Genomic DNA, 24,250 nt, shown 5'->3' on the forward strand with positions numbered 1-24,250 from the left:
TCAGACAGGATTATCAGGAGGAAAGAGGCAATTTATGACCGAAAGTCAACCTTCTCAGCCAATGGAATTTACATATTAATGACCACTGTGGCAGCTGTCATAAGAAACCTTTACAAACTAAACCTTTTCATGTTTGTGCATTTCTGGAATTTGGCACTGGGTAGATATTTTGCATTTTTAATACACACAAAAGACCTTCTAATAAAACCTCACAGAAGAGAGATTGATGAGTGTGTACTTGGGGGAGGTAGGGGGATCTGGGCTTAATTTTAAAGGATACATCAACTTTCTGAAGTCTTATAAGAAATAAGATGAATTCTAATGACCTTTTTAAGATGAGGAGGGAAAGGAGACATTCTATGGCCACTTTGCTTTGACAGACTCAAAGGCAGAAAATGTACCCATTAGAGTTGGGTCATAAAATCAAATTCAGAGTAAGAGGAGCATCAGAGGTCACACTATTTTCCGCTTGTACCCCTTTTCCTGGTAAAGAATCTGCCTGCCAATGCAGGAGACCCGGGTTTGATCCCTGGGTTGGGAAGATCCCCTGGAGAAGGAAATGGCAGGCCACTCCAGTATTCTTGCCTGGAAAATCTCATGGACAGAGGAGCCTGGTGGTCCATGGGGTTGCAAAGAGTCGGACACGAGTTAGTAACTAAACAACAACAACAAGCCCCTTCCCCCTATCCCCCAAATGGATGTTCCAGTCCTGTGAAAATATCTCTGTTGATAAGGAAGGAACTCACTGACTTCCTAATTGGAATAACTTCTTTCTACAAATGATACCTTCTTTATTGAAGTTTCCATTTATTGATTCCAGATTCAGCCTCTGAAGCCAGTGGAAGATGCCCAGCCTCTTAGATAGAATGTTCTTCTGCTTCCTTATCTTTACTGGGGAACATTCCTTCAAGGCCTCAAAGTGGTTGCTCCACACCTCCAGCCTCAAGTTCCTGGTGGAAGCAAGGTGAAAAAAATTACAAGGAAGAGGAGTGCTTAGATACTTAGATAAGAAAAGCAACACAATCTCAGAAGTCTCCATTGGATTTCCATTTGGAGCTCATTAGCCAGAACTGAGTCATGTGACCACCTAGTATGTAGGTTCTTTATACAGATATAGGGTGCTGAGACAGAGATGTCAAAGGCTTTTAAAATGTTCTCAGCTTCAATGTGGCAAGCATCTATCCTGGACAGAACTTTGTGTTTAAGGATGTTCATTCCAACAGAAGAACATGAATGCCCACAAATAATAAAACTGCTCAGGAAACTGTTAGAGGGCTTCCCTGGTGGCTCAGTGGAAAAGAACCCACCTGCAATGCAGAAGATGCAAGAGACGCAGGTTTGATCCCTGGGTCAGGAAGATCCCCTGGAGGAGGGCATGGCAACCCACTCCAGTATTCTTGCCTGGAGAATCCCATGGACAGAGGAGCCTGGCGGGCTGCAGTCCACGGGGTCGCAAAGAGTCGGACAGGACTGAAGCAACTGAGCACACACACATGGGAACTGTTCGGGCCAGCCAGTGGCGTGAGGCAGACACTGGAAACGGCTTGCGAGGTTGCGTTCGCTCCATCTGTGGCTGTTTCTGCTTTGCATGTAAGTTGGTCTCTACCGTTTTCCTAGATTGCACATGTCTCACAATCGCGCGTGAGGTCGGAGATGGTTTGTAATAGAACTCAGTAAAACGTCCATCAATAGGAGAACAAATGAGTAAATTATCTACTCAAAGAATTTTATATTCATGCTGCTATTTTTTATTCATACCATTGAATTGTACTTCCTCAGCAACAATAAAGAAAAACTTTGCTGATTCATGAAGCAGCACAGATGAATCTCAAAAAAAAGAGAGTGCAGAGTGAAAGATGGATAAACAAAGAAGAAAATACACTGGGCAATTCCATTTACTGGAACTTCAGAACTGATAATGAAAGACATGGGAATCAGAAGAGTGGTTGCTTGGATTGGACAAAGGGGAGACTAACTGAAAAAGTGTTCAAAGGACCTTTCTGGAGTGCTGGAAAGAGTCTAGAGCTTGACTGTGATAGAGATTACACAGGGGGTTATATTTGTTACATACATTTTAAAAATTAATTTAAATGTATGTTAATGTATACATGTTAAAATTAATTTTTATTGGAGTATACTCTATGCCTGAAATTCATTCAAGGCAATATACAGTTTGTGCATACATGCAAAGTCACTTCAGCCGTGTCTGACTCTGCAACCCTCTGGACGGTAGCCCACCCGGCTCCTTGGTTCTTGAGGATTACAAAAGATCTTCCAGACTCAGGGCCTGAACCTGTGTCTCCTGCGTCTCCTGAATTAGCAGGTGAGTTCTTTACCACTAGTGCCACCTGGGAAGCCCAAAGTTACAGGTTAATATGCTGTAAGCCCCTAGAGGCTTCCCAGGTGGCTCGGTGGTAAAATATCCTCCTGCCAATGCAGGAGACACGGGTCTGACCCCTGGATCAAAAAGATCCCCTGGAGAAGGAAATGGCAATCACTCCAGTATTCTTGCCTGGAAAATTCCATGGACAGAGGAGCCTGGTGGGCTATGGTTCATGGGGTGATAGAAAGGTTTTGGAACTACATAGAGGTGTTGGTTGCAAAACATTATGAATGCAGTAAATGCCACTGAAATTACTCACTATTTATTCATTCATTTGTTTGGCCGCACCTGGTCTTGGTTGTGGTATGCAGATTCTTCAACCTACGTTGGGGCATTCGAGATCTCGTTCCCTGACCAGGGACTGAACCCAGGCCCCCTGCACTGGGAACTCAGAGTCTTAGCCACGGGGCCACCAAGGAAGTCCCTGAATTGCTCACATTAAAATGGTTAATTTTACATCATGTGAATTTCACTTCCATTTTAAGAAAAGAATTTAATGATGCTCATGTCCAAGGGGAGAGATGATACGAGAGAGATGACATCGACTGATCATTTTTATCATCCTCGCCTTCCATTACCCCCTTTGCATTTCCTGCAGTGAGCACACATTAGCTTTATAATTATGAGATAACTAAGCAATTGATCTTTAGCGGAGACATTTGGGAGTTTGAGAGGGTAGAAGCAGAGCCAGCTTTCCTGTGCGAGCCAGCTCCCGAGGGAGCTCTGGGCACAAAGGAGATGAGTGTGGCGAGTGTTTTGTGCTCTCCTGTGTCACGTATGTGCTCCCTGCCACCCGTCACAGCACTGGGTGACAGATTCCTGCCCTTGCCCATAGCGACCTTCTGCCTCCCGGAGGCCACCAGAGAATAAGGTGAAATGTACCTTTCAGATACTTTTCCGTGCAAAACAGAAAAGCAACGACCCACCTCCTTGCCTGGATATTGATGCCCAGGCTGCTTTATGGGGATTGTCCAAGCTGCCTGTGTCACTGGAGGTTTGAGCAGAGTTGAGGCTAATGGGGGTGGGAGCTCCCAGCTCCAAAGTAAGAGATTGGAGCCGTGTCTTGGATGGCTTTCCTAGGGGAGAGTCTTTTGTAAGGGGTCTGAATACCCCAGCTCAGGGCTCCAATCTGGACTCTGTCCAGATTCAGAGCAGAAACCCAACTGGGAAGCATGGCTGCTCCAAACTCCTGATTCTTGAAAGCTTTGGGGTGAGTGGGGGCCACAGTCTTGTTAAGGAGCAGCTCAGTCTCAGCAAGCCATCGCCCTGCAGTAAAACAGGAATTCCTACAAAGGGAGCATTGTGCGAGCTACGGGAAGGCTTTTAAGGAGGCATCAATCTTGTGTCACCCAGAGATGTTTATCCTGAAGGCAATGCCATGTGGCCAAAAGCAGGCAGCGTCATGGGCAGAAGTCCTGGTCCTGGGGGTGGAGGAGGGGGATAGTGAGTCAGAAGGAGGCTGAGCACCAGCGGAACCCATGTGCCGGATCCATTCAGGACCAGCACCCGAGAGAGGCAGGTACCCGAAGAATATGAGACAACTGGCCTTGTCTGCAAGGACAACTCCTGAGTCAAGAACCAAGCAAGCGGCAGAAGGACCTCAGTCTAGCAGGAAATGAGGACCTTGGAGCAGTGGGTCAGAGTGCTGAGTGGAACCATGTCCGTCTCTTACAGAGGACCCTGGGGCAAAAAGTCGCACATTGCGGGGAGTTGATGGGACCCTCCAAGGGCTTTACCCCCACGTGAAGTCCTGGAAGGTTGGTAAGAGACAAAGACCCCAGATTTATCCTCACATCAGAGAGCCAGGGTCAAGATGTAAGATGGATGGCCTTCCCATTCACAGAGCCAGCAACAGAGGCAGGTAATGCAAACATCAGAAAGGCCATCAGACTTCCCAGATGGTCCAGGGGTTAAGATTCCATGCTTCCAAAGCAGGGGACATGGGTTCAATCCCTCGTTGGGGAACTAAGATCCTGCATGCTCCATAGCATGGCCAAAAAAAAGAAAGAAGAATAAAGGCCAGTTGGGGAGACCTTTGCCTTTGGGCTGACTCTGGAGCAGGCAGCACCAAAATATGAGAACTGGAAAACCAGGGGTATCCAGGCAAATCAGGACCAGATTCCAGAGCCAGCTCTTTCTTCCTTTTTCCCTCAACTCCCAGTGGAAGAGTCCAGAGAGCCCAGGCCAGTGTGCCCAAGTGCCGGAAGCCCCAGGTTCTGGTGTCATCACTGTGGCAAGCTGCCATGTGACACTGGGCATTTAACCCTCTGTGGTCCAGTTTCCTCAGTGTTTCCATGAACAACACGTGTCAGAGGCTCTGCTGATTTGGCAAGGAGCCGAGTGCAGGTGCTGCCGGTATGAGCTGTCACTGGCTTTTAGCATCCGGTTCCCACCTCGGAGGACAGAAGAAACCTCTGAAAGAACCTTTGCAAGATAACACACGTTCTCGTCCTTCGTCACAGGCAGCATCTTTCAGCCAGAGCAGCCAAGAGGCTTGTATTTTGAGAGCTAGATTTTTCCATTTGGGGGCACCAAGGTGTTTTGGGAAAGTAAAGCGTCCTCATTTTACACGCCTGGCTCCAAGTAATACATTGTTTCAGTCCTCAGCTGGTCTCCTTAGCCAAAGCAGACAGAGGGACACCAGAAAGGACAGTGGGGAGAAAGAGGGACAGAAAGGGTGAGGTATTTCCTGAAACGAAATCCAATCTGATTGAACTTAAAAATAGCAGGAGAATCAACACTTCAGAGAGTGACTTTTTTTAAAAAGTCCGGGTGTGGGGCTAGAGAAGACAAACCTCCCAGGTTTGGCCCCCAAAATGCCAAGATCTTATTTGGCCAGAGAGATGGGCCAGAAGCCAGCAAAAGAAACACTGACCATCTGTCCTTACCATGGTGGCAACAGGAGAAAGAAAGGGTTTAGATTTTGAGGTGCAGAGAAAAGGAAATAGGGCTGAGGCTTCCCTGTCTTTCTTGGAGATGGACAAAAAGGTTCCCGGCCAGGGATAACTGGTATATGGTGTTAATGGCTGGAAGGCTGGTTAAGAAAATGTAAGGGGGGCTTCCCTGGTGGTCCAGTGGTAGAGAATCCACCTGCCAATGCAGGGGACACAGGTTGGATCCCTGGTCTAGGAAGATCCCACATGCCACTGGGCAACTCAGCCCGTGCACCACAAGAGAGAGCCTGAGCTCTAGAGCCCGTTCACTGCAGCCAGGGAAGCCACCGCAGTGAGAAGCCCGAGCACCACACCTAGGCAGTAGCCCTCGCTCACTGCCACTAGAGAAAGCCCACTCGCAGCAAGGAAGACTTGGCGCCCCGAGTAAATAAGGTGTAAGGGGATTCCACACCGAAGCCATAGAATGGAAGAGATGGCCACAGGAGGTTGTGCAGTCTCGGATCTATCCCACCAGATAACCCCAGGGATGTGGAGCCAACCATGTCCCCCCCTCCTCCAAGTGAGACAAAGATGAAGTGCTTCCCCAAGGGGTGAACAAGAATGAGCAGAAGAGTCAAAAATAAGAAAGCAATGGGACTTCCCTGGTGGTTCAGAGGTTAGGACTCTGTGCTTCCAATGCAGGGGGTCCAGGTCCAGTCCCTCGTCAAGGAACTAAGATCCCACATGCCTGGCAGCATGGCCACCCCCTCTCCCCAAAAAAAACAGAAAAAGCAATGGTGGTGATTTTACTAAGCCTCGTGTCTGAAGCTAGAATAACATGAGAAAAAAAAATAAAAAGATGATTTCTCACAGCGAGCTTAAGAACTGAGGCAAGTGGCTTCCGCGGTGGCTCAGTGGTAAAGAGCCCGCCTGCCAATGCAGGAGACACAGGTTTGATCCCTGATCTGGGAGGATCCCACATGCTGCGGAGCAACCAAGCCCGTGCGCCACAACGACTGAGCCTGCGCTCTTGAGCCTGGGAGCTGCAACTACTGAGCCTAGGTGCAGCAGTTACTGAAGCCCTAGTGGCCTACAGCCTGTGCTCCGCAACAGGGGAAAGTATCGAGTTTAGAAGCACTAACGAGCAGTGACCCGCTCACCGCAACTCGAGAAAAGCCTGTGCGGCAGCGAAGACCCAGACTGGATAAAAATTAATTAATTATTTTAAAAAAAGAAGAAATGAAGCAGGAAGTAAGATTTCAAACAGGAGATGTAAACCTCTCTCCGTGTATTGGCTGGAGATGGTGTTCTGGAGGTACCTCTCACCCCTGATATGGGAATTGATGATTTGCAAAGGATGCTCTGGCCTCAAAAAGATTTGGGAGGAATTAAGAGACTGTGAGTCCTTTCTGGTTCAGCAGGAACAAACACTGGGAAAATAGGTTGATGAGGGTCAGAGAGCAAAACACGCTTATTTTTGTCCTTGATTTTTGCCTTCCTTTGGAATCTGGGTTGCAGTTACTTTTATCTTGGCATGTGGGGCCTTTCAAAATGCTGCCTCAGGAGGCCTGTGTCTTCTCTGCGGGAGCCAGGGCTCCACTCCTGTCTGCCTTCCGCCCCACTGCGTTCATTTTCCTCAGGCGACTCTAATTTTCCTTTTTGCAGCAAACACTTTCTCCCCTTCCTGACTCCCTCCAGCACCCGTTAGCTGTCTCGTCCTGTGAGGCACCCAGTTCTATTTCATTCGTCCTTTGAGGCACGGTTTGGATGAGCGTGCTAATTGTTTAATTTATTTCTCACCCGCTCCTTCTCTCCTGGCCCCCTCCAAGGTTACCTCCTGCCCAGCTCTTAAATCTTCTTCTCGCCTCCCTCGATGAGGCTCCTTCATCAATTCACCCTCTCTCCTGTCGATCTAATCTCTCCCGCTACATTTGTTCCCGCTCCTCAGATATAAATTACCCAGGTCTCTGCAAGAGCATGAGCGATGATTCTCAGCTCGTCTCTCTCCTAGCCCACATCATCCACCTCCACAGAAATGCAGTCCTGGCCTTGGTTTCCCTGTTGCCTCTCCTTGACCCTCATCCCTTGCAATGTACCTTTCTACAAAATAATTCCATCTATGCTTCCCGGAGACCTTCTGGCCACCAAACCCCAGGACACCCAAAACAGACCTTGGAGTCACCTGGGTTTACAAACAAAGGGACAGAACCCACAGGGCAGAGAAACCTCGCCTGAGCCCACACCCCTGGTTGGTGACAGTTTTCCTAGCCCTACGTTAGTGTGAACCACAGATGCAGTTTTTAATTTTCTAGCAGCTACATTTTTTTCAAAGTGAGACTAATTTAAAAATTAGGTGTTATCTAACTCAACATTTCCAAAATCTTACCATCTCAACATGTAATCAACATTTTTAAAAAATTTATTTTATTTACTTGGCTGTGCCGGTCTTAGTGGCGGCTCACAAGACGTTTGATCCTTGTCGCAGCATGCAGGATCTTTAGTTGCGGTGTGCGAACTCCTAGTTGTGGTGTGTGGGGTCTAGTTCCCTGACCAGGGATTGAACCCCAGGCCCCCTGCATTGGGAGGGTGGAATCTTAGCCACTGGACCACCAGGGAAGTCCCTCAACATAGATTATTAATAAGATCATCTACCTGCTTTTTTGCGTCCTGGGTGTTTGAAATCCAGTATGTGTTTTACACTTGCAGCCCGTCTAGATTCAGATGAACCCCCTCCTCAGCCCTCTGGGGCCACGTGTGGTGGGTACCTACCAGATTGAAAGGCCCAGCTATAGAGCTCCACAGACAGGGTCCTGTTCCAGGGCTTTCTCCACCACACCCAGTTAGGCAAGGCCCCTGGGGTCTCTGCTGTCACGCCTCCCACACCACGTGACTGGGCATCACCACCTCCTGCTCTCACCTGAGATGTCCCTGACACTGTACCCTTCTGGTTTTCCTTTGTGTCCCTCTTTCCACTGTGGCTCTCCCTTCCTCTTTACACTCCAAGTGTGGGCATCCCTCAAGAAAGTATATTTAGGGACTTCCCTGGTGGTCCAGCAGGTTAAGAATCTACCTTGCAATGCAAGGGGTGTGGGTTCGATCCCCAGTCAGGGAACTAAAATCCCACGTGCCGTGGGGCAACTAAGCCTGTGAGCCACGACTACTGGGCCCATGTGCTCCAGAGCCTGCACACCACAATTAGAGGGGCCTCTCAACAAAAGATCCCACAGGACGGAATGAAGATCCCAAATGCTGCAACTAAGACCCAACGTGGCCAAATAATGAAAAAAAAAAAAAAAAAGTATATTTAGGCCAGTAACAATCTTCTCTGTCATTATCACCATCACCATCAATGTGATTCTGACCCATGCACTGTCCCAAGTGCTTTCCATGTAATAATTGATCCAGTATAGCTACTCCAAGAGGAGAACTACGATTATCCCCCATAATAATCGAGGGATAATTTCTGTTTGTTGCTGTAACAAAAGGGGTTTCCTTTTGCTGCTGTAACAAATGATCACAGACTCAGTGGCTTAAAGGGGCAGAATGTATTATCTTGTAGTTCTGTAGTTGGAAGTCTAATCCAGCCTCACTGGGCTGAAAGCACAGTGTCAGGAGGGTGCCTTCCTTCTGGGAGCCTCTGGGAGAGAATTCATAGCTTTGCTTTTTCCAGCTCCTAGAGGCCACCTGCATCCGCTTGCTCATGCTCCCCCTTGTTCTGCCTTCAAAGCCAGCCAGCCAAGGCGAGCTGGCTCCTCTCTCCAGCGCATCACTTCAAGCTCCTCTCCTGTCTCCCTTTCGGTTCCACCTAGAAAATCTAGGATAACCTCACCATATTCAAGTCAGCTGCCATCTTAATTCCCCTTGGCCATGTAATCTCACATCGTCGTGGGTCCCAGAGATTAGGGGAGGGGTCTTCCCCGGTGGCTCAGCGGTGAAGAATCTGACTGTAATATAGGAGCCGCAGGAGATGCAGGTTCAGTTCCTGGCTTGGGAAGAGCCCCTGGAGGAAGGTATGACAACCAACCCCAGTATTCTTTCCTGGAAAATCCCATAGTCCACGGAGTTGCAAAGAGTCAGACACGACTGAAGTGACTTAGCTTGCACGCATGCCTCTTTGAGGGAGAGGTGTTATTCTGCTTCTCACACTCCATTTTACAGATGAGGAAAGAAAGAGGTTAAGTGACTTGTACAAGGTCACACAGCTGTAAGTCCCCCTGACTTTGAAGCTTTGACATCTTTCAGACCCTGACCTTCCCTGTCATTCCTGCTGCTGGCATCCTCTTGTGTAATCAGTGACCTTAGACTTCAGGAGGCACCAATCCACCCACCAAAGCCTTCCCTTCTGAATCCCAGGCTTGTTTACAGCTGTTGTTTCCTGGGTGCCTTATGCTGTGTTACTTAAAAGAAAAGTGAAAAGAAAGTGTTAGTCACTCAGTCGTGTTCAACTCTTTGTGACCCCGTGCACTGTAGCCCACCAGACTCCTCTGTCCATGGGATTCTCCAGGCAAGAATCCTAGAGTGGGTTGCTATTCCCTTCTCCAGCGGATCTTCCTGACCCAGAGACTGAACCCTGGCCCCCCACATTTCAGGTAGATTCTTTACTGTCCACCAATGGATTAAATCAGAAAGTGTAAAGAAAAATGGATTCTCTGAAGAATTATCCCATTGAAATAGAGCCTTTTGCAAAAATTCAGATTCAACGTCATGCTCTTCATGGGCTGCGCACACAGGGGGTCAGGGTGCTCATAGCACACACACGGGGTGAGCCGGTCCATCACCTCACCCTCACGCCACCCAGACAAAGGCAGCCTTGATTGAAATGTGCTTCGGAAAGGCTAGTTCCAATCAAGGTAACCATTCTCACCCTAGCCAAGAAAAACACCAGTGCTTGTTTTCAGATCATTAAGCACTGTCTCCCCAGTAGCCTGGTTTCCTTTGCTTTTGTATACAGACTGTTCAGGAGGAGAGAGAAAACTCCAAATCCATTCACCCGCTGCAGCTGAACGTTCCGGAAAGGTGAATTTGGGACAAATCACCCGCAGGCTTCTCCAGCCTCTGCAGCTCCCCCCCTGGTTCGGAAGCCCCCTGAGCCCCACAGAAATGGATGAATAACACACACCCCTCCCCCACACCCCACTCCAGGCGCCTCTGGCTAATTCCTAGTGAAGGACACAGAGATCTGTGGAAAGAGAGCCAAGAACGGCCGCAGCACCGGTCCTGAATCCACCCAACTGGTCAGGTCGGGTCCTTGGTCCTGTCTCCTTTACATACTGCCCCAAACTTAACTCAGAAATAAAGGTCACAGGACTTCCCTGGCCGTCCAGTGCTTGGGACTCTGTGCTTCCACTGCAGCGGTGCGGGTTCAATCCCTGGTTGGGGAACTAAGCCCCACATGCTCAGTGGCACAGCCAAAAAATAAAAATAGATAAAATAACAATAAGAATAATAAAATAATTTTTTAAAAGAAATACTTGAAAAAAATTAAAGGTCACTCTTAAAGGTTGAAGGAGCCAGAAGCTACAGTTAATTCCTGAGAATTCACAGACCCACTTTATACTCACTAGAATGTAAAAAAAACTAGATTCCATCTCATGATATTGTGATTTATAATAAGAAATATGTATTTGATCTTCGTCCCTGTTCCTGGCACAGAGCTCCTAAAACCTTTGGAATTTCCTCAGTGATAAGAGAGATAAAGTTATGCTTGCTATTCTTAACAAGACCCTTCTGACCATGGTTTATGTTAATGAGAAGACTTTGGGAAGCTGGTTGCCAGGGGAACCAACCACAGGCTTAGAGGCTTGGACCACTCAGTCCCACCTCCTGAACTCCCGCCTCCAAGGAGAGGAAAGGGCTGGAGGTTGAGCTGATCACCAAGGGCCAATGATTTCATCCATCATGACTGTGTAATGGAGGCTCAGTAAAAACCCCAAAGGATGGGGTTCAGAGAAATTCTGGGTTTGGTGATACTGGAAGGATGACACACCAAGGAGGGTGTGGAAGCCCCCAGGTCCCCTCCCACAGACCTTGCCCCGTGCCTCCATCCATCTAGTTGTTCCTGAGTTGTATCCTTTTATAATAACCAGTAATCTAGTGAGCACAAAGTTCTCCTGAGTTTTGTGAGTAATTCTAGCAATCATCAAACTTCAACAGGCGTTTGTGGAAACCTTCTATTTAGAGCCAATCAGAGGGCTTCTCTCGTAGCTCAGTGGTAAAGAATCCACCTGCAAATGCGGGAGGCACAGGTTCGGTCCCTGGTCTGGGAGGATCCCACATGCCTCGGAGCAACTAAGCCTGCGCACCACAAATACTGAACCTGTGCTCGAGCCCAGAAATCAAAACTACTGACCCCACAAGCTGCAACTACTGAAGCCCGTGCAACCTAGAGCCTGTGCTCCACAGCAACGAGAAGCTACTGCAATGGAAAGCCCAAGCACTGCCACGAAGAGTAGCCCCCGCCCCCGCTTCAAAGAAAAGCCTGCATGCAGCAACAAAGACTCAGCACCGCCAGTCATTAAAGGAAAAAAAAAAAGAGCCAAGCAGAAGCGCAGGTGTTACCGGGAAGAACAAAATCTGACTCCACGTTGGGTCTGTTTCTTTTACTTTTCCTTCTGTTGCCTGTGTCCACTAAAAGGATACTATCTATACACAATGGCCTGCCTCAGGGAAGCCTGCCCCTCTGCTGAATATTAAACCAAAGTGCCTTTGTTTCAGGAAACATCCTGACCCTGTCCACCTGTGAATGGCTATAGGAAGGAAGAAATTAACACATCCCCTCCCTGAGGCTGGCCATTCCAGGAGATATTGGCAAAACTTATGATCTTTTTTCTTTACTTCCTTTCCTCCTCCTCCTCCCTGTTCTATAAAAGAACCTGGCATCCAGACCCCAACAGGATGGTTACTTTGAGACACTCGTCTGCCATTCTCTCGGTCTGCCACCTTTCTGAATAAAGTCATTATTCCTTGCCTCAACACCTTGTCTCAGATTTTTTGGCCTGCCAGGTGGAGAGCAGAGCTAGCTTGGACTTGGTAACACAGGTGACAACCTGGACTTGTGACTGGCATCTGAAGCTGGGGTGGGGGCAGTCTTATGGGACTAAGCCCTTCGCCTGTGGGATCCATCACCGTATTCTGGTAGACAGAGTGGGAAGGTGAGCTCAGTTGCAGGATGCCCAGCTGGTGTCAGGGAGCTGGAGAATTCCTTGTTGGCGGAGCCCTATCCACACCAGGTCATAGGAGTGTGGGGACTGGGAGTCCGCTTCTGGCCCCAAGATCAGGCTGAGCTTTCCCTTAGCACCTGCAGGAGCCCCTGCCTATTTGCGTGCAGCTCGCCTACCATCACCCATGCCACGGGAGGTTGCACATCCGACAGATGCATGCAGATGGCCCACGAAACTCATTTCAGGCCACAGTTTGAACAGCTTTCTCATCAAATCTGCAGTCAGAGCTCTTCCCCAGGAGTAAGGTGCACCTGTTTCAATTTCATCTCCTTTCACTTATTAAATGAAAATAAATGGAGCACCCAAAAAGACAAAATGTGTGAGAGGACCTCCAAGGTTGCCCAGCAAGATCTGGAGCTCGAGCTACAAATTCCTCCCCTGGGGGGTTTGCCTTGCAGGAGGGCCCAGGCCCCTTGGGATGCCCCAGAAGTGAACAGATGAGGAAAAACAGCACCCCACCTCAAGGAGAAGATAAACATTAGATGCGTGTTCTTTGAGTAAGTTAAAAATCCTGAAAATGGGACTTCCCTGGTGGGAAGAATCTTCCCAGTGGTGAAGAATCTGCCTTCCAACCTAAGGGATTCAGATTCCATCTTTGTTCTGGGAACTAAGATCTCACATGACTTGGAGCAACTAAGGCTATATGCTGCTGAGCCCGTGCAACCAAAATAAAATAATAATTTTTAAAAACCTAAAAATGGAACAAACTTACAGGAAAACGTGAGCATTCAAAGATGAAAGGCTTAGGGACTTCCCCAGTGGTCCAGTGGCCAAGAGTCCATGCTTCCACTGCAGGGGAGTGCCTGTTTGATTCCTGGGAACTAAGACCCACATGCCATGTGGCTCGACCAAAGTTTTTAAAAAAAGAAAAAAATGAAGGTCTTAGACATGGAATTAGATAGACATAGACATTGTACTGCTGTTGACGTCCTGGTTTTGATAATGTGGTATTGTCATGGATTTCCCTGGTGGTTCAGATGGTAAAGAATCTGCCTGCAATGCAGGAGACCTGGGTTTGCTCCCTGGATCAAGAAGATTCCCTGGAGAAGGGAATGGCTACCTACTCCAGTATTCTTGCCTGGAGAATTCCATGGACGGAGAATTCCATGGACAGCCTGACAGGCCACAGTCCATGAGGTCACAAAGGATCAGACACAACAGCGACTTTCACTTTCACACTACTGTCATGGAAGATGAAACTATAGGGAAAAGCCAAATACAAGGCACCCAGGATGGTCTATACTATTACTATTTTTGCAGCTTTCTGCAGAGTCTATCATTATGGCAAGATACAAAGTTTTCTTTTTTACAAAAGGAGATGGGCTTGTCGCTGAAAGAGAAGGAAACGTGGGTGGGTGGGAGAGAGGGCAAGGCTGGAGAGAGAAGGGAAAGGAAGAGAGAGATAAGAATAGGATGACAGAGAGAGCCCCAGCCCGGTATCACCAGGTAACAGATGATGGGGTCTGGCCAGGGGAGGAGGTGGAGGGGCAGTAGCTGCCTTTGGTTTGGACACGCTCTGCTCTCTTCGGCTTCTGACTGGTCTGAATGAAAAACTATCTCCGAGAAGTGCTTGGAGGGGCAGATTTCTCTTTAGTATTTATTCTGGACCCATACCCAGTGGAAAAGTGCCTTGGAAGGCATTCGCCTCAGATCCAGGGCCTGTTTTATTTGGAGAACAATTGGAAATGATGAGAGGCCTAACATGCAAATTCTCCTTGGCAGCCCCCCTACGGAGGCGGGAGAGATGCATTTCCCATCTGTGGGCCCACGTGCGGGTAGGACGAGGCGCAGGCCTAGACTCACTGCGTCAACAAGGCAAGCGGGCTACTGGGTCTGTGTGTTATTTTCCTCGGAGGAATCAGCATTTTCCAACCGCGAGGTAGGTTATTCCAATGGCTCTTGGCTTGATTTGCAGCAACGCTTATCCTGGAAGATTAGTTCCAAGTTCTGCCGTCTAAGGTGAAACATTTGAATGTGCTCAGCAAAAACTAGCTTTGTTTGACTTAAAGGAACACAAATTATGGTGACGGGGGCAGGGAGATGGGGCTGGGGGTGGGGGCTGGGGGTAGGTAGGGGTGGGCCTCAGCCTAAGCGGTGGAAAATTTATTCCAAAGCTCCGTTTCTCACTTAAAAAAAATTTTTTTTTTTTTTTTTTGCCAAAGAGACATATATTTTTCTGACAATGTAGAACAGAAAAAGGCAGCTTTCCCCCAGTGCTAACTTTCAGATCATATTCACAAGGTAAATAAAGCATAAATTAACCAATTACAATAAAATACTGGATAATGCCTTTGACAACCCTGAATTTCCCGGGAAAATGCTTCCAGCTGTGACCCCTACCTTGCAATGCACAGATTAAACGGGACCTGAGTTTGTTTATAAAGGATGGAGTTGTGTCTCCATCTTCACACTCCAAGGGGCCTCTACCTTTCACATGAATGGAATCAAATAGAAGCAAAGCATTTCAAAAGTCCCTGATAGGCAGAGATAAGCTTAGATATTCCCAGGACATTCTGTAATGATACATCAACCCAAAACCTGCTTTTCATAAGTTGGAAATAGACTCCTAAGGATGGAGCAGAAAGAATGCCAAAGTCAGCAGCCTTGATCTGGTGAGAGTAATATGGTTCATCAGACAGAGGACCAGAGGGGAAACGGTCTGAGGGCAGCACGGCCCTCCGCCTCTCCTGTGCCCTCATTCCATCCAATGAGCCTTGTCCATCCACCATCTGCAAAATCCCCCTGTTAGCATGGGCTCCCCTATAAGGAGACACTGAGGCTAGAAGGTGAATGTAAATGGTTTATTTGGGAGGTGACCCCAGAAAGTATCAGACAGGGAGCAGGAAGTGAGACAGAGAAGAGAGGGCAGCTCAGAAAGTGTTTCCAAGCAGGTTACCATTAGGGAATTCTAGGGGGCCACATAAGCCCCACTCAGCCACCCCAACCAAGGAGTGAGTTGGTGAAAAGCAATCTGTTAAATTGTACAGGAGGCAGTGATCAAGACCATCCCCAAGAAAAAGAAATGCAAACAGGCAAAATGGTTGTGAGGAGACCTTACAAATAGCTGACAAGAGAAGCAAAAGGCAAAGGAAAAAAGGAAGGATATACCCATTTGAATGCAGAGTTCCAAAGAACAGCAAGGAGAGATAAGAAAGCCTTCCTCAGTGATCTATGCAAAGAAATAGAGGAAAACAACAGAATGGGAAAGACTTGAGATCTCTTCAAGAAAATTAGAGATACCAAGAGAACATTTCATGCAAAGATGGGCTCGATAAAGGACAGAAATGGTATGGCCCTAACAGAAGCAGAAGATATTAAGAAGAGGTGGCAAGAATACACAGACGAACTGTACAAAAAAGATCTTCACAACCCAGATAACCATGATGGTATGATCACCGACCTAGAGCCAGACATCCTGGAATGTGAAGTCAAGTGGGCCTTAGGAAGCATCACTATGAACAAAGCTAGTGGAGGTGATGGAATTCCAGTTGAGCTATTTCAAATCCTAAAAGATGATGCTGTGAAAGTGCTGCACTCAATATGTCAGCAACTTTGGAAGACTCAGCAGTGGCCACAAGACTGGAAAAGGTCAGTTTTCATTCCAATCTCAAAGAAGGGCAATGCCAAAGAATGCTCAAACTACCACACAATTGCACTCATCTCACAAGCTAGTAAAGTCATGCACAAAATTCTCTAAGCCAGGCTTCAACAGTATGTGAACCATGAACTTCCAGACATTCAAGCTGGATTCAAAAAAGGCAGAGGAACCAAAGATCAAATGGCCAACATCCACTGGATCATCAAAAAGCAAGAGAGTTCCAGAAAAACATCTACTTCGGCTTTATTGACTATGCCAAAGCCTTTGACTATGTGGTTCACGACAAACTGTGGAAAATTCTTCAAGAGATGGGAATACCAGACCACCTGACCTGCCCTCTGATAAATCTGTATGCAGGTTCAGAAGCAACAGTTAGGACTGGACATGGAACAACAGACTGGTTCCAAATCGGGAAAGGAGTTCGTCAAGGCTGTATATTGTCAACCTGCTTATTTAACTTCTATGCAAAGCACATCATACAAAATGCTGGGTTGGATGAAGCACAAGCTGGAATCAAGATTACTGGGAGAAATATCCATAACCTCAGATATTCAGATGACACCACCCTTATGGCAGAAAGCAAAGATCTAAAGAGCCTCTTGAAAGTGAAAGAGAGTGAAAAAGCTGGTTTAAAACTCAACATTCAGAAAACTAAGGTAAATGGTATTCAACCCCATCACTTCATGGCAAATACATGGGGAAACAATGGAAACAGTGAGAGACTGTTTATTTGGGGGGGGGGGGGGGGGCTTCAAAGTCACTGCAGATGGTGACTACAGCCTTGACATTAAAAGATGCTTGCTCCTTAGAGGAAAAGCTATGACCAACCTAGACAGTAAATTAAAAAGCAGAGACATTAAAGGTCCATCTAGTCAAAGCTGTGGTTTCTTTTCAGTAGTCATGTATGGATGTGAGAGTTAGACTATAAAGAAAGCTGAGCACTGAAGAATTGATGCTTTTGAACTGTGGTGTTGGAGAAGTCTCTTGAGAGTCCCTTGGACTGCAAGGAGATCCAACCAGTCAATCCTAAAGGAAATCAGTCCTGAATATTCATTGAAAGGACTGATGCTAAAGCTGAAACTCCAATACTTTGGCCACCTCATGTGAAGAACTGACTCATTGGAAAAGAGTGAAAGATTGGAGGCAGGAGGAGAAGGGGACAACAGAGGCTGAGATGGTTGGATGGCATTATCCAACTCACCAGTTGGTGATGGACAGGGAGGCCTGGCATGCTGCAGTCCATGGGGTCGCAGAGTCAGACATGGCTGAGTGATTGAATAAAGAACAAAGTCCCAGTTTGGAGAGAACCCCCGGGGTCTGCAGGGGAGAATTTGTGGTACCTGCTAATGTTCCTTGGCAATTCCCTGAAACAGATAGAATGCAGAACCTAGTATAAGACCAGATTTCCTGAGTGAAGTGAATAGGAACTCAAGCTGGTTGTGCCGTGCTAAGTTGCTTCAGTCGTGTCTGACTCTTTTCCACACTATGGACTATAACCCACCAGGCTCCACTGTCCATGGGATTCTCCAGGCAAGAATACTGGAGTGGGTTGCCATGCCCTCCTCCAGGGGATCTTTCCCACCCAGGGATTGAACCCTAGTCTCTTATGTCTTCAGTATTGGCAGGCAGGTTCTTTACCATTAGTGCCACCTGGGTAGCCCAACCTGGTCACTAGGCATGAAAGAGAAATATGCTATTCATATGCTATATGCTCAGGCACATCCCTCCTGCCTCCACTCCCTTTTCTTGTTTTCTTTCCTGCGTGTTTCAGAGGGGATTTGAGGCAGATTACGAGGCAATTGTACAATTCATCATGGTGGATTATCAGAAGATGAAAAAGAGAACTGGTCTGAGAATGAGGCTCCTTCAAGACTGTAGCCCAAATTACCCTGCACCTTGAACTAGCAGATACATGAATTTGACTGGAGTTTTCTAGAAGCTGCAATAAAAGCAAAAATCTGATTATACAGCCTAACTCAGTGTCCCTAACAAAAGATGGGGTGATTTTGCTCAGCACTCTCAGGTGTTCTCAAAGAAAATGACTCAAAATATCAGGGCTGACATCCCCCAAATATCCCAAGTCTGGATAGCTTTTTAGTCAAGCCCTCTTGTCTTCAGTGCAAGCCACTCCCTGCAATTCAGCCAAGGCAATAGTCACAGGTTAATATACAGCAACCCCCTAGGGGTTTCCCTGGTCACTTAGTGTTAGAGAATCCACCTGTCAATGCAGGAGATTAGAGTTCGATCCCTGGGCTAGAAAAATTCCCCCGAGAAGGAAATGGCAACCTACTTCAGTATTCTTGCCTGGGAAATCCTATGGACAGAGGAGCCCGGCGGGCTACAGTCCATGTGGTTGCAAAAGAGCTGGACACAACTTAGCCACTAGAGAACAACAACCCCCTACACTCAGTCATCTGACATAATTAATTCTATAGTGGCTGGCACACCTGGGTCCCCAGAAAACACCCTGTGCTGGTTGGCTTACTCCACCCAGATTTCAAACTGTCTAGAGCAGGAGTCTGCAAACTACAGCCTTCGGGCCAAATCCAGCTCACAGCCTTGTTTTGTAAATAAAGTTTTATTGTCACACAGTCACGCCCATTCCTTCGTATAGTGTCTGTGACTGCTTCAGAGGTGAGTAGTTGGCAACAGACCATTTGGCTCAAAAAACACAATATTACCATCTGGCCCTTTACAGAAAACCATGCAAGCCCTGCTCTAGAGGAAATGGAAGGGCCACATGCTCTTCAAGTCAGTCCTCCAGAAGGTCTATGCTCAGTGAAGTTCCCAACAGACGTGGAGCAGTCGTGAGTTCAACACCATATCTCCTGGCAGCAACCTGGCTCGCACGGCTCGACGCTGACAGTTATAAATGGTACCACGTGCCTGAGCCAACACTGTGGGCTGACCTTGAGAATCTTGACAGGGACAGGTACCTGCCTAGGAACCAATATATTCCAGTTCAGCAGTGAGAGAGGAGAACAGCCAAGTTGATCTTTAAAAATAACTCTGGGAACTTCCCTGGTGTCCCAGTGGTTCAGACTGCCTTCCAGTGCAGGGGGTGACATTTCAATCCCTGGTTCAGGGAGCTAAGATCTCACTTGCCTCAAGCCAGAGAACCAAAACATGGAACAGAAACAATATGGTAACAAATTCCACAAGGACTTTAAAAATGGCCTGCTGCTGCTGCTAAGTCACTTCAGTCGTGTCCAACTCTGTGTGACCCCATAGATGGCAGTCCACCAGGCTCCCCCGACCCTGGGATTCTCCAGGCAAGAACACTGGAGTGGGTTGCCATTTCCTTCTCCAATGCATGACAGTGAAAAGTGAAAGTGAAGTCGCTCTCACGTTAAAAATAAATAAATAACTCTGCATCCCCATTCACACACAGATCAGTTGTAAAACACCCACCAAAGTTAATAATATGGGCTTTAAAAAAATGTGGAAACTCTACCCTGGTTTGTTCTGGAAAAAACTACAGAGAGGAGCCAATTATCTGTTAAGACCACTCAAAGATGGCAATAACAACACCCTACCCTGCATATTAAAAAAAAAAAATCATCTTGCATGTGCCATCTCTGTGATGGCCCTCACCGTACTGGATGACAATTTTCTAAATACAGTAAGTCCAATAACGACAAATGAGTCCCATTCCCAGAGTGCATTCCTAAGTCCAATTTTGTTCATAAGTCCGACAAAGTTAGGCTAGGTACTCAACTAACACAATTGACTATACAGTACTGTACTGTAACAGGTTTATAATACTTTTCACACAAACAATACATTGAAAAACAAAACAAAAAAATAAACATTGTTGATCTTACAGTACAGGACCTCGAAAAATACAGTAGTATAGTACAACAGCCAGTATACAGGGGCTGGCATCGAATGAAGAGGCAAGAAGAGTTACTAATGGAGGAGGGAGAGGGGGTGGGAGATGGTAGAGCTGAAGGTCATCAGCAACAGGAGGCGGAGGAGAAGCTGCAGTGTCACTCAGGCCTGATGTGATTGGACATGCGAAAACACATCTGCATCTTTGAAAGTTCAAAACCTGAAGGTCTGTATGTAGGGGATTTGCTGTATGTATCTGTCTCCCCTGCCATGTCTTGAATTGCACGTGGGGACAGAGGAGGCACCCCTCTTTTACAGGGTTAGCAGGTGTCCAACAGATTCACGGTCTAAAATGATCTGTTTGCTCTTTTTCGCCTGTTCAGCGGTGGGGAAGCTTTTCTTGACATTTCTCACAGCTAGTATATTTCTCCCAAGAGTAACCCTATGGGACGTCTCAGTGAGCAGTCAACCAGAAACTGAAATACTCAACACACAGTGCTTTTCAGGTGACGTGACCCAAACATTCCTCAGTTCAGTTCAGTTCAGTTCAGTCGCTCAGTCGTGTCCAACTCTTTGCGACCCCATGAATCGCAGCACGCCAGGCCTCCCTGCCCATCAACAACTCCCAGAGTTCACTCAGATTCACGTCCATCGAGTCAGTGATGCCATCCAGCCATTTCAGCCTCTGTTGTCCCCTTCTCCTCCTGCCCCAATCCCTCCCAGCATCAGAGTCTTTTCCAGTGAGTCAACTCTTCACATGAGGTGGCCAAAGTACTGGAGTTTCAGCTTTAGCATCATTCCTTCCAAAGAAATCTCAGGGCTGATCTCCTTCAGAATGGACTGGTTGGATCTCCTTGCAGTCCAAGGGACTCTCAAGAGTCTTCTCCAACACCACAGTTCAAAAGCATCAATTCTTCGGCACTCAGCCTTCTTCACAGTCCAACCCTCGCATCCATACATGACCACTGGAAAAACCATAGCCTTAACTAGACAGACCTTAGTCGGCAAAGTAATGTCTCTGCTTTTGAATATAGTATCTAGGTTGGTCATAACTTTTCTTCCAAGGAGTAAGCGTCTTTTAATTTCATGGCTGCAGTCACCATATGCAGTGATTTTGGAGCCCAAAAAAATAAAGTCTGACACTGTTTCCACTGTTTCCCCATCTATTTCCCATGAAGTGATGGGGCCAGATGCCATGATCTTCGTTTTCTGAGTGTTGAGCTTTAAGCCAACTTTTTCACTCTCCACTTTCACTTGCATCAAGAGGCTCTTTAGTTCCTCTTCACTTTCTGCCATAAGGGTGGTGTCATCTGCATATCCGAGGTGATTGATATTTCTCCCGGCAATCTTGATTCCAGCTTGTGTTTCTTCCAGTCCAGCATTTCTCATGATATACTCTGCATAGAAGTTAAATAAGTAGGGTGACAATATACAGCCTTGACATACTCCTTTTCCTATTTGGAACCAGTCTGTTGTTCCATGTCCAGTTCTAACTGTTGCTTCCTGACCTGCATATAGGTTTCTCAAGAGGCAGGTCAGGTGGTCTGGTATTCCCATCTCTTTCAGAATTTTCCACAGTTTATTGTGATCCACACAGTCAAAGGCTTTGGCATAGTCAATAAAGCAGAAAGAGATGTTTTTCTGGAACTCTCTTGCTTTTTCCATGATCCATTGGATGTTGGATCCTCACCTCAACATTCCTCACTGGGAGCCATATATCCAGGAGGATCTACGTTTCCTCAATCTCTTTGATTTCAGCTTACCTTGAAATATCCATAAATCCGTTTCCTCTAAGGTTTAATCTAATTCTCACTTTCTGCTTCCCCCAACTGTCTCCTCCCACAGTCTTTTTCTTTCTTGACTTTGAGTCTTTTTTTAAAAATTAATTTATTTATTTATTTGGCTGTGTCGGGCGGGTCTTAGTTGCCTCATGCAGATCTTTCCCAGCAGCATGAGGTTCCCATTTCTCTGACCAGAGATCGAACCGCACCGAGAGGTGGCTCTCAACCACTGGACCACAAGGGAAGTCCCTTGAAGACATTTTTTAAATTATAAAAGGCATGGTGTTTATGAAAGAAAATATAGAGACTTATAGGAAGGTGCAGAGAAGAAAGGAAACTTGCCTGTTTAGTCAACATTGAAGTCCAATCATTGTTAGTTCTCAGGTTGGTAAATTTCCTCCCAGTCTCTTGTAGGGATCACTGTGTGGAATTTTTTTTAACCAATACAATCATGCTATGAGGATCCAGCTCTTGTCCCTTAATATCATATCTTTGAGGTTAAGTTTTATGGTTAGGGTGGCTAGTGTGCAGTCTGAGGTCATAAAAGGCACAAGTCTGCATTTGTTCCTGCATAAAATTCTTCAGAAATGTGTGATATATAATATCTATCCATCATATACACCATTTAATGCATTCAGCTTATTTTATTATTTAGCTACATTAGGTCTTCATTGCTTCCTGAGGGCTCTCTAATTATGGCACAAGGGTTTAGTTGCCCCAAGGCATGTGGAATCTTAGCTCCTGGACTAGGGTTAGAACGCATGTCCCCTGCATTAGAAGGAGGATTCTCATCCACTGGACCCCACCAGGTAACTCCCAAACACCTTTTTAAATGACAACAGAGTAACCCATGGAACAGATATCTTAGTAAATATTGTTTATACAAACATGTGTGTGCAAAATAATCTTTAAGGTAATTCCTTGAACTAGACTCCCAGAAGTGAAGTTTGAAGCCCAAAGGGCATAAACCTTTAAGGTAGCCTAGTGAAGTACATAGATTTTGCACTACTGCCTGGGTTCAAATCCCACCTCAGCTGCTGTGTGATCTTGCAAATTACTTCTCTCTGCTTCTATTTCCTCAGCTATAAAATGGAGTGACAGTAACAGGCCCACCCATAGGATTGTTACCTTGTGAGGATGAAATGAGATGATATATATACACAAGATGTTACAGTCAGTTCAGTTCAGATCAGTTCAGTTCAGTTCACTCACTCAGTAACCTCCGACTATTTGTGACCCCATGAATTGCAGGACGCCAGGCCTCCCTGTCCATTGTCAACTCCTGGAGTCCACTCAAACTCATGTCCATAGAGTCGGTGATGCCATCCAGCCATCTCAGCCTCTGTCGTCCCCTTTTCCTCCTGCCCCAATCCCTCCCAGCATCAGAGTCTTTTCCAATGAGTCAACTCTTCACATGAGGTGGCCAAAGTACTGGAGTTTCAGCTTTAGCATCATTCCTTCCAAAGAAATCCCAGGGCTGATCTCCTTCAGAATGGACTGGTTGGATCTCCTTGCAGTCCAAGGGACTCTCAAGAGTCTTCTCCAACACCACAGTTCAAAAGCATCAATTCTTCGGCACTCAGCCTTCTTCACAGTCCAACTCTCACATCCATACATGACCACTGGAAAAACCATAGCCTTGACTAGACAGACCTTTGTTGGCAAAGTAATGTCTCTGCTTTTCAATATGCTATCCAGGTTGGTCATAACGTTTCTTCCAAGGAGTAAGCATCTTTTAATTTCATGGCTGCAGTCACCATCTGCAGTGATTTTGGAGCCCCAAAAAATAAAGTCTGACAGTTTCCACTGTTCCTCAGTCTATTTCCCATGAAGTGATGGGACCGGATGCCACGATCTTCGTTTTCTGAATGTTGAGCTTTAAGCCGACTTTTTCACTCTCCACTTTCACTTGCATCAAGAGGCTTTTTAGTTCCTCTTCACTTTCTGCAATAAGGGTGGTGTCATCTGCATATCTGAGGTGATTGATATTTCTCCCAGCAATCTTGATTCCAGCTTGTGCTTCTTCCAGTCCAGCGTTTCTCATGATGTACTCTGCATATAAGTTAAATAAGGAGGGTGACAATATACAGCCTTTTCCTATTTGGAACCAGTCTGTTGTTTCATGTCCAGTTCTAACTGTTGCTTCCTGACCTGCATATAGGTTTCTCAAGAGGCAGGTCAGGTGGTCTGGTATTCCCATCTCTTTCAGAATTTTCCACAGTTTGTTGTGATCCACACAATCAAAGGCTTTGGCATAGTCAATAAAGCAGGAATAGATGTTTTTCTGGAACTCTCTTGCTTTTTCCATGATCCAGCGGATGTTGGCATTTTGATCTCTGGTTCCTCTGCCTTTTCTAAAACCAGCTTGAACATCTGGAAGTTCACGGTTCATGTATTGCTGAAGCGTGGCTTGGAGAATTCTGAGCATTACTTTACTAGCGTGTGAGATGAGTGCAACTGTGCGGTAGTTTGGATGCAATCTCAAAAGCGACAGAATGACCTCTGTTCATTTCCAAGGCAAACCATTCAATATCACAGTAATCCAAGTCTATGCCCCAACCAGT

At 46.6% G+C, this 24,250-nt stretch overlaps 1 long non-coding RNA gene across 1 annotated transcript in view; it reads right to left on the minus strand.

The window, feature by feature from the left end:
• Positions 1-24,250, minus strand: part of LOC138422561 (uncharacterized) — a 62,385-nt gene that overhangs the window by 13,766 nt on the left and 24,369 nt on the right. The window contains exon 4 of the long non-coding RNA XR_011249924.1: positions 787-950. This is a non-coding gene — a long non-coding RNA (uncharacterized lncRNA). The remainder of the gene's footprint in view (positions 1-786; positions 951-24,250) is intronic.

The sequence above is a fragment of the Ovis canadensis genome, chromosome 17 (genome assembly GCF_042477335.2).
Source record: "Ovis canadensis isolate MfBH-ARS-UI-01 breed Bighorn chromosome 17, ARS-UI_OviCan_v2, whole genome shotgun sequence".
NCBI classification, from domain to species: domain Eukaryota; kingdom Metazoa; phylum Chordata; class Mammalia; order Artiodactyla; family Bovidae; genus Ovis; species Ovis canadensis.